We start from the raw sequence: 9,203 nt of genomic DNA on the forward strand, positions 1-9,203 counted from the left end.
AAACCTCTACCATCGCAAATGACTGACAATATGCTGGAGTTTTCTTGTTTTGGTATTTGAAATGTTGCAAAACCTAAATACGAAGAGATATCGGGAGAGTTCTTTTAGTTCTTAATAATTTGCAAATCATTATCATATCACTATAATCGAAAGTTCCAAAACTGGTTGAACACGCATCTCCACTTTTTCCTATCTTCAATTAATCTTTATCATTCGCTAGAATCACCACATTTCAAACGCTTCTATCCATTTCTTTTCCGCCGCGCCCACGTTTCGCACCCGCACAGCACCTTTAAGAATCTTTTTCGAATTTTTCTGTTTTATATCTACTGCTCCTTCCATCTTGAATTATCTGACCTCCTAGACGCCTAAAGTCAGCCACTTCTTCTAATTTTTTGTCTCCTATCAGTATATTCACGGTTTCCCTACTTTTTCTTTCCTTTCATACCCGAGATAAAAATGTTCAGTCTCTCAGACTCTGTGAAAGCGGCACTCAAGTCTTCGTCTCTCATCGAGTCTCTCTGGTGTCGCTGAAAGAGACTGTTGAGAGACTGTCAAAAAAACTGTTTAGCGTCTCTGAACGAGAGACTCGAGTCGCTCATATAGAGATCCTCATTTCGTATCCAGTCTCTGAACGAGAGACTCGAATCTCTAAATTAACAATTTTATCGTTCGAGTCTCTCATACAGAGACTGTGAGAGATTCATAAAAACACCTAGGCAATAATTGAGATACTGTGAAAGTCTGAGAGACACTCTCAGAGACGCTTAAAGACTCTGAGAGACTGGAGAGAGACTGGAAATTTTTGTCTAGTGTACTAGTATCTGTGTTTTACTTTTATTTACTTCCATATAGCTAGGTTTTACCCTTATTTGTCAGTAAGGATTCCTCCTTGCTAGATGCTGATAATTCCATATCATGCGCAAATCTAACCATACTAATATTTAGCCCCTGTATATTTATCCAAAAAGTTGTCCTGTCTTTAATGATGTTTACAGGTGACAGTGTGCATCCTTGTTTGACACCCTTGCCAATATTTACTTCTGTACGTTGCTGCTCAAGTTCTCTAAATCTACGAATTTTGTTATTTAAAAGTATCAAAATCAGAAAATATTAACCAAAAACCAGACTAGTAATTGAAATTATAACTCAAAAATATGTTAATAAATGACGGTTATAAGACCGATAGAGGACTATTTGCAACCGTTACTACTGCTGAATAAATTAACGGACGATAAAGGGTTTAGTTTTACCTATCTTGCAAAGGAAGTAAAAGAGTCGAGTGTTTTGGGGTGTATTAATATATGGGAGTTCCAATTTAAGCATTTGTACAACTTTAAGTAATAAAATCAAATATCAACATTAAATATTTTAATACTTCTTATGCTCTAAGTTTATTTTTTGGGTAAAATTTCTGGATTATAAGGGATAAAATATTTAAATGATCGAGATTGCGCAAGATATCCCATTTATCATTGTGACATTTCCGATTTATCTTTTTTATCCTTCACCATGCAGAAATGCCATCCATCATTTTTCGATGTCTACAAAGGATTTGTTTTACACGCTAGTTAGTTCCTTAGACTATCTAAGGCTTAATTTAAGATAACTTTCGGGCAGAATCATAGGGAAAAATATTCTAATTTTGGATTTTCATTATCCCAAAGGGGCTGAAACTAGCTTTTTAACAAAATGGTTTATTATTCTACGAGTACAGTATTTTAAGTGGTAGACCAGGGTGCCTTACTACCGCAAAATCGGGAAATAAAATTTGGCGGGAGTAGCCGGAAAAAAGCCGGGAAATTAGTCAAGCGTACGGGAAGTGTTTTTTTTTCAAATCGCGCGGTATCAACGAAAAACCATAGCAATTTTTTAACGCAGAACGTAAAATGTACATGATTTTGTCCATCAATCACCCAGCTTGCAATTAATTACTATTTCTAATAACAAAACAGTACATACTTATAAATAAAATTTATATAGAGTGTATGGGTACCAACAAAACCGGAAAATCNGAAAATATTAACCAAAAACCAGACTAGTAATTGAAATTATAACTCAAAAATATGTTAATAAATGACGGTTATAAGACCGATAGAGGACTATTTGCAACCGTTACTACTGCTGAATAAATTAACGGACGATAAAGGGTTTAGTTTTACCTATCTTGCAAAGGAAGTAAAAGAGTCGAGTGTTTTGGGGTGTATTAATATATGGGAGTTCCAATTTAAGCATTTGTACAACTTTAAGTAATAAAATCAAATATCAACATTAAATATTTTAATACTTCTTATGCTCTAAGTTTATTTTTTGGGTAAAATTTCTGGATTATAAGGGATAAAATATTTAAATGATCGAGATTGCGCAAGATATCCCATTTATCATTGTGACATTTCCGATTTATCTTTTTTATCCTTCACCATGCAGAAATGCCATCCATCATTTTTCGATGTCTACAAAGGATTTGTTTTACACGCTAGTTAGTTCCTTAGACTATCTAAGGCTTAATTTAAGATAACTTTCGGGCAGAATCATAGGGAAAAATATTCTAATTTTGGATTTTCATTATCCCAAAGGGGCTGAAACTAGCTTTTTAACAAAATGGTTTATTATTCTACGAGTACAGTATTTTAAGTGGTAGACCAGGGTGCCTTACTACCGCAAAATCGGGAAATAAAATTTGGCGGGAGTAGCCGGAAAAAAGCCGGGAAATTAGTCAAGCGTACGGGAAGTGTTTTTTTTTCAAATCGCGCGGTATCAACGAAAAACCATAGCAATTTTTTAACGCAGAACGTAAAATGTACATGATTTTGTCCATCAATCACCCAGCTTGCAATTAATTACTATTTCTAATAACAAAACAGTACATACTTATAAATAAAATTTATATAGAGTGTATGGGTACCAACAAAACCGGAAAATCCTGAACAACAGGCTGATTTAGTTTCCTATAAATATGCTGGAACAAAACGATATAACCAGTAATGTTAAGTAAAGTAACCTGGAAAAACTGGGAAAAAGGAAAATGCTAGACACTATGTACGAAGAGGTGTTTTTAAGTTCGCGAAATGGGGGGTAAGAAGTGGAAATAAAAGTACGAATTTATTTTTCCTTTCCAATATATTCACCTGCTACTCTTATACATTTTTCCGATCTTTGAATTAACTTACGTATATCTTCTGTCTGAATTTTTTTTTTCACGAAGACGTTTTTCAAGTTTGGGAATAGTTAATAATCACTGGGAGTTAGGTCAGGACTGTAGGGTGGGCAAGCCAAAATTTCGAAGTCCACCTTCTCCACAGGCGCGTTGTCCTGTCTTGGTCAATTTTTCTCTTCTTTCTTCTTTGACTGCTTTCTTTAACCGCTCTAGGATTGAAGCACAGTATTCTCTGGTTATTGAGACACTTTAATCTTTATAATCGTTCAACAGGATACCTTCTGAGTCCTAAAAGACTGTCACTTTGATTTTCACAGCCGACTCTAACACTTTAAACATTTTCAGTGGTGGTGTGCCTTTTTTGTGCCACTGCATAGAGTCCTGTTTGGACTCAGTTTCATAATGATGAACCCAAATTTCGCCCCAGTAACAATCCCAGTCAATACTTCATCTTCATCCTCACTACAGAGGTCCAAAAACGCGCGACAACATTCCACACCGTGTTGTTTTTGATGCGGAGTGAGCATTCTCGGCACCCATCTTGCGCTCACTCCATTTATGCAAAAATGATCGTGAAGAATTTTAAAAATGGTTGTATCTGATACTCCTATAATTTCTGCGAGCTGTTTCTTCTTAAGTCGGTATTAATTAATCGACTTTTTGAATGATTTTTGGAGTGGTTACCTAGATCGGCCGGCTTGGCCGTGGGTCGTTTTCAAGTGAGTCCCTGTTTTGCTTGAAGAGGGTATGTCACTTGTAAAACACTGGTTTTACCTGGGCAAGAGTCCCCTTAAATGGATGACATTTCTTCCAGTACGGTTTGAACTAATTTTCTTTACTTGGAAATTAATTTTATAACCATATTTCACAATTTGTCCCCGATTGACTTGTTCGGTCGGCGAGAGTTCAAAGTTCAAAGACTACTGGCCTAATTACGATAAAACATGGTATTCATGTACTAAAAATGAGTTGCTTAATTCGTAATGACTCGAGTAAGCACCCTCACTAATGACCTACCTACCCTTTAGGTGAACATAAAAACGCACCCTTGTATAATAAGCAAGCGGCAAACTCTAACCGTTGGGAAATGCGATAGGTACATTAAAATTCAATTTTTCTCCACGTAGGCAGTACAAAAAAATACCATTTCCGTCTCTTTAATCATGAAATAATAATATACACAAGCGTGACTCATAAAATCCATCTGTACGCCTATATATCTTCAAATAAGTACTAATAAAGTTAAACCCTGTCCAGACCATTCCAGGCTCTCCTGTTTGCATGTAACCTAACATCTATTTAATTAATTCACGCTAATAATTTAGTAGATGGACGATCGTACATTAGGTAAGCTCATTTGGGATTCCATTCCTGACAATGTACGACTGTAGAATTCACATGTGGTCAAGTAGATTACTAAATAATTACAGTAAATAATTGGATGTGAGGTCATTTGCAGGACGAATTGCCGAGAAACACGTCAAGGGCTTTTCGGGCAAAATCATACTTCTCGTCGTCAGTCAAGAAAATTAAGAGTTAGAGTTAGTTGTAATCAGGGGCGCAACAACGTTACAGTTTGACTGGGTGCTCCAATCATAATAATATAAATGAGTAAAAAAAAAGGTCACCAATGTATTGAATGTCTTACCATATTGTAATGTTCGTGGGTTTAACAAATTAACTTTTAAGAAGAAAACTATTTATTTACACTAATTATTATTGAACTTAAAAACACTATTAATTTATTACTAAACTTCTGCAACGGTCAATTTATTTCTACTCCACTCGGAGATCGTCTCTTTCTTTGAATACTCCCTTGCCTTCTTTCAGGAACATTCTCGAGCCGTCCAGAGAAGTCTCGTTTTCTTCGAACGGTTTAATTGCCTTCCCGGAACGCAGGTACGACACACGTTTACAGATACGGCACACATGAAGAAAAGCGCCCGCGGCTAGTCGGCGAATCGATAAGCCACTCACACACACGTATGGCCGATCGCACACAATCACGCTCGTGGTCGCTACAATATACTTGAAAAGGTCGAGTTTGGCTGTTCATTTACGAGCTTGAACTGTTTGAGCCGAACTTTCAAGTTGGGTTATTATCTGAATCGACTGGAATTGACTGGGTGCCTAACCCAATTGAGTGGGTGCTCAGGCACCCGTGGACTACCCCTTGTTGCGCCCCTGTAATGTTGTTGTAATGTTTCCGTATTAAATAAAATGTGAAGGAACTAAAATTTTCTTTAAATGCATAACGGCTGCTCAGTTACTTTAGTTATTTTTTAAAGGGAAACATGCGACGTCTGAGTCACGACTGATTGAGCAGTAAATTGCTGGAAATTGGAAAAGCTATAGTTAGGACGTTCAAAGTTGACATAGGCCGCAATAAAACTGTCGCATTTACTTTCTTCGTTCAACTTGTTGGTAGAATACCTACTTTTATTCACGACAGACGTTGTAGGGAATGTCGTAAACATAGATAAGAGACATCAGGTAGGAATTGCAGCGGGCACTAATAAAGAAAAAAAGAGTAACATTACACCAATTAATGTGTAACAGAAGGAGATGCAGATACCCAGAATTTTAGAATGTTGCCAGAAACGAACTGATGCTATGCTAAGCTAAGATATAATTCCACACAGTTATAAAGCCTACCCTGATCTTTTGCGTACCTAAACCTCTAACCGCTGCACCGCTTACTATTATTCGGTTATTTCTTTATACTTTGTTTATAGATATGTTACAAAAGGGAGTTCAGGGTTGGAATGCACCCCCTCTTTCCCCTTGATCTATCGAGAATGTGACGTCATCTACATAAGCATAGTGCATGGCGCACCCTAAAGCCTACAAGCTAAGAATAATAAGGGAATTTTGAGGCCTAGTTTCTGTGACAGTCTCTATAATACCAATCGATAACTGTATGTTGTGCAATTAGTGGAATATGTTCTTTCGCCATGCGTTTTCCTTTGATTTCATGATGACATTCAAACAGTTTATTTAGCCGTTTTCTCTCGGCTTCCCTGACTCCAAGTTCTGTATGAGACACGTCGAAATTAAAGCTTTTTTGAAAAATTAAGTTTTTTTTATGCCCAACATCATCATTCATTACGCTTGACATTTCATAGTACTGAACTTCAAAAATACGAAAATTATGAGTTGGGACGTTGGAAGTTTTAAAACATAATTCGAGTGTTTACACGGTTGCAGGCGGTTTTTCAGAAACTGTTAAGTTCATTGAAAAATGAATCGATATCTACGGGAGATGAAGTAGGTGAGGGAAGTAGTTCCCCCAATTCCACTGCTGCCACTCGTTGAGAAATTGTAAATGAAAATGAAAAAAAGAGCCCTCTACGTACGGAATTTCAGCATGAAAGAGACTTTAATTCTGGAAATTAGGCCATATTTACATAGTAGTTTTCTCTACCAATGAAATTTAAAATAAAATATCAGTTTAGGTGTTTTTATAATTCTGCAAATGTTTAGGATTTTTGGTGGTGATTTCTGATATTTAAAAAGAATTAAAGTAATACCTACAACGCCTGAGGAAGTAAATGTTGGTATATGCATATGAAAATTTGATTCTAGTCTCTATTAAAATCCATCTTTCGCGAATCTAGACAAATTACTCTAGAGGACTCCCGAAGCCAGCAAGAACNAGGCTTTAACGCTTGTTTTCGACTCGCACTACTATTCATGATTGAACAAAACTTTTGGCAGGTACTGTATGAAAAAGTATGTTTAATAAACAACAATCGAGAGTATAATGAGCTTTTTTCTTCTTACCTACGATTTGGCCAGCGCGCATCCAAGACATTGGAAAGGGCACATCGCTAGAGAAAGTAAATGAAGTATAATAGGCTTTAGCATTTGTTATCTTGTGATTTAATTGACCTATGCATAAAGTGATTCTTGGATTTATTCATATTAAACATTTTCCCTGCTCAAAAGACTAAACTAAACGAAAGATGAACACAAATGATGTTACTTAATATTTATTAAGGGACTCAGCATCTTCCTCCGTCGTGATTAATGAAAGCAAGAAGTACTGTAATCAATTCTCTTTGAAAAAGTTTCACGAACGGTCCTTTGTCTGGACCATAACATAAATTATATGGTGCTTCTCGAGGGCACTGTATTTTAAAATCCATTACGAGTGGGAGGTTAATAAGTTGGAACATCGTTAGTAATTTGATAGTGAGAGCTTGATAACTGTGTGTTTATTTTTAAAGAAATTAAAAGAAAATATAACATAACTATTAGATAATATTTATTTATAACTAGGTTTTATCCGCGGCTTCATTCGCGTTGATGTTTTCTTTTATTGATTTTCATATAAAAGTATTAAAAAATTGAAAACAATTTTTAAGTTTTTAGTACTGCACATTTCAATTTAACTCCGAACAATTTACGTATGATACGCTGGACGACCACATAAAATACTTCTATCCTTCAAAAATTTTTTTTTTGATACCTACCCTATATCCTTTTATGCGCCCCTGGCAATGTGTGTACAAAATTTTGTGATGATCGGTTGAGTAGTTGAAGCGTCAAATCGTAACAAACAAATAAATAAATAAACCCACATTCGCATTTATAATAAGTATTGTATTGTAAATTCCTCAATTTCAACTTTTAATGCAAGAAGGGGTAGATAAAATTAATACTACGGCGTTATAAGTAGAGCTGTTTTCTATTATTCTAGACTTTATTTTTTACCTTCAGTGGAAGTGATTGTTTTAGTATTAAGCACAATCGAAGTTCATGAATTTTGTAAGTGACCTGACTGCGCTTTGGAGACATTTAACAGATCGCCATGCGGACATTATCCAGTTCATGCGATTCCAGTTACACGTGCAAGTAAAAATACGGCCGACAAACTTTGTTTTAATTTTAAACAGTAAAAGTACTAATTAGAACAGAGACAACATTGAAAAGTTGTTACAGTTTTGTACATAATGTACTGTAAAGTGAATTAATTTTTGAATTATGTTTTTTTAATTACTGCAGCTTAACATTATCCGCTACTCGGCCGGATCCTATAAGAAGTTGCGGACCCAAACCGGATACCCTGCCCATATCTATTTAATACCAAGTCACTAGCAAAAATTGGACCACTCTTGGCCAGATTCATTCACATTCATACATCGTTCGCATTCTGCAGGATTTCTATTTTGTTCTATTCTAAACGTTATAATTTTGCCAATCATAAAAAAGATGTAGAACAACCCTTTCTTTAGTTCACAACTTGCCACTAGTGTACCAAATGAAAATTCCATATGTTCGTATGGTAAACTCAAAAACATCGAGAATGTTCATCGTGGTTCTGTTTGAATGACAAAAAAAAACACAGGATTTTTTTTGAGTGAGACATCGGGACACTCTAGTAAATGATAATATAGGGTGGTTCATAACGGGCTTTACAAATAGGGCTTTCACTATTTCACGTGTGTTGAAAAAAAACACGATTACACTTGAAACCGTACAAATGAATTGCATTTTAAAGTTGTAAAGGAAAGACACAGATGTATACATATATACATATGTATGTATAAAGGACAATATGTATACTGTTCCCTGCGAATTCGACAAGGAACTCTGGATAACTTGCGCCTGAAGCCTTTGTGGGTCGAGCGTTCGAGTTTCCATCCGCGGAAGCGCGATAGTAGTCTCTCAACGACGACACCACACAGATGATGTACAAAATACAGAAACGTGCGCGATTAAGATGAACACGTAAAGATAATCTACAAAGTCTAGAACCACTACTTTTACTATATCACCGGTGAGTATCTCATAATTTTTTATTGTGGGATTTCAACAGCTTTTTTCAGTTAAAAAAAGTTGAGGACGTAAAGCTTTGGATTAAGAATAGTCTTAATAAATGATATCTGCTAAAAAATAAATGTCTGAATTTATTTGTCAGAATTATCCTTTTGGATTAAATAAGTATATCTATAGAAAGACCTAATATTTTATGGAAAAAACAATAATATTTCAAGCTTTCTAGGTATAAAACAGAGAAAAAGAACTTAAAGCTTAAGCACAA

The 9,203-nt window shown here is 35.6% G+C and overlaps 1 protein-coding gene across 1 annotated transcript in view; it reads left to right on the forward strand.

Annotated features, from left to right (window-relative positions):
* Positions 1 to 8,789: 8,789 nt before the first annotated feature.
* The window catches only part of LOC108741703, a 25,719-nt gene continuing 25,305 nt past the window's right edge, over positions 8,790 to 9,203 (forward strand). Inside the window, exon 1 of the mRNA XM_025978148.1 lies at positions 8,790 to 8,939. The gene's annotated coding sequence lies outside the window, so the exon portion shown is untranslated. The remainder of the gene's footprint in view (positions 8,940 to 9,203) is intronic.

The sequence above is a fragment of the Agrilus planipennis genome, unplaced genomic scaffold, assembly GCF_000699045.2.
Source record: "Agrilus planipennis isolate EAB-ADULT unplaced genomic scaffold, Apla_2.0 scaffold272, whole genome shotgun sequence".
Classification (NCBI taxonomy): Eukaryota; Metazoa; Arthropoda; class Insecta; order Coleoptera; family Buprestidae; genus Agrilus; species Agrilus planipennis.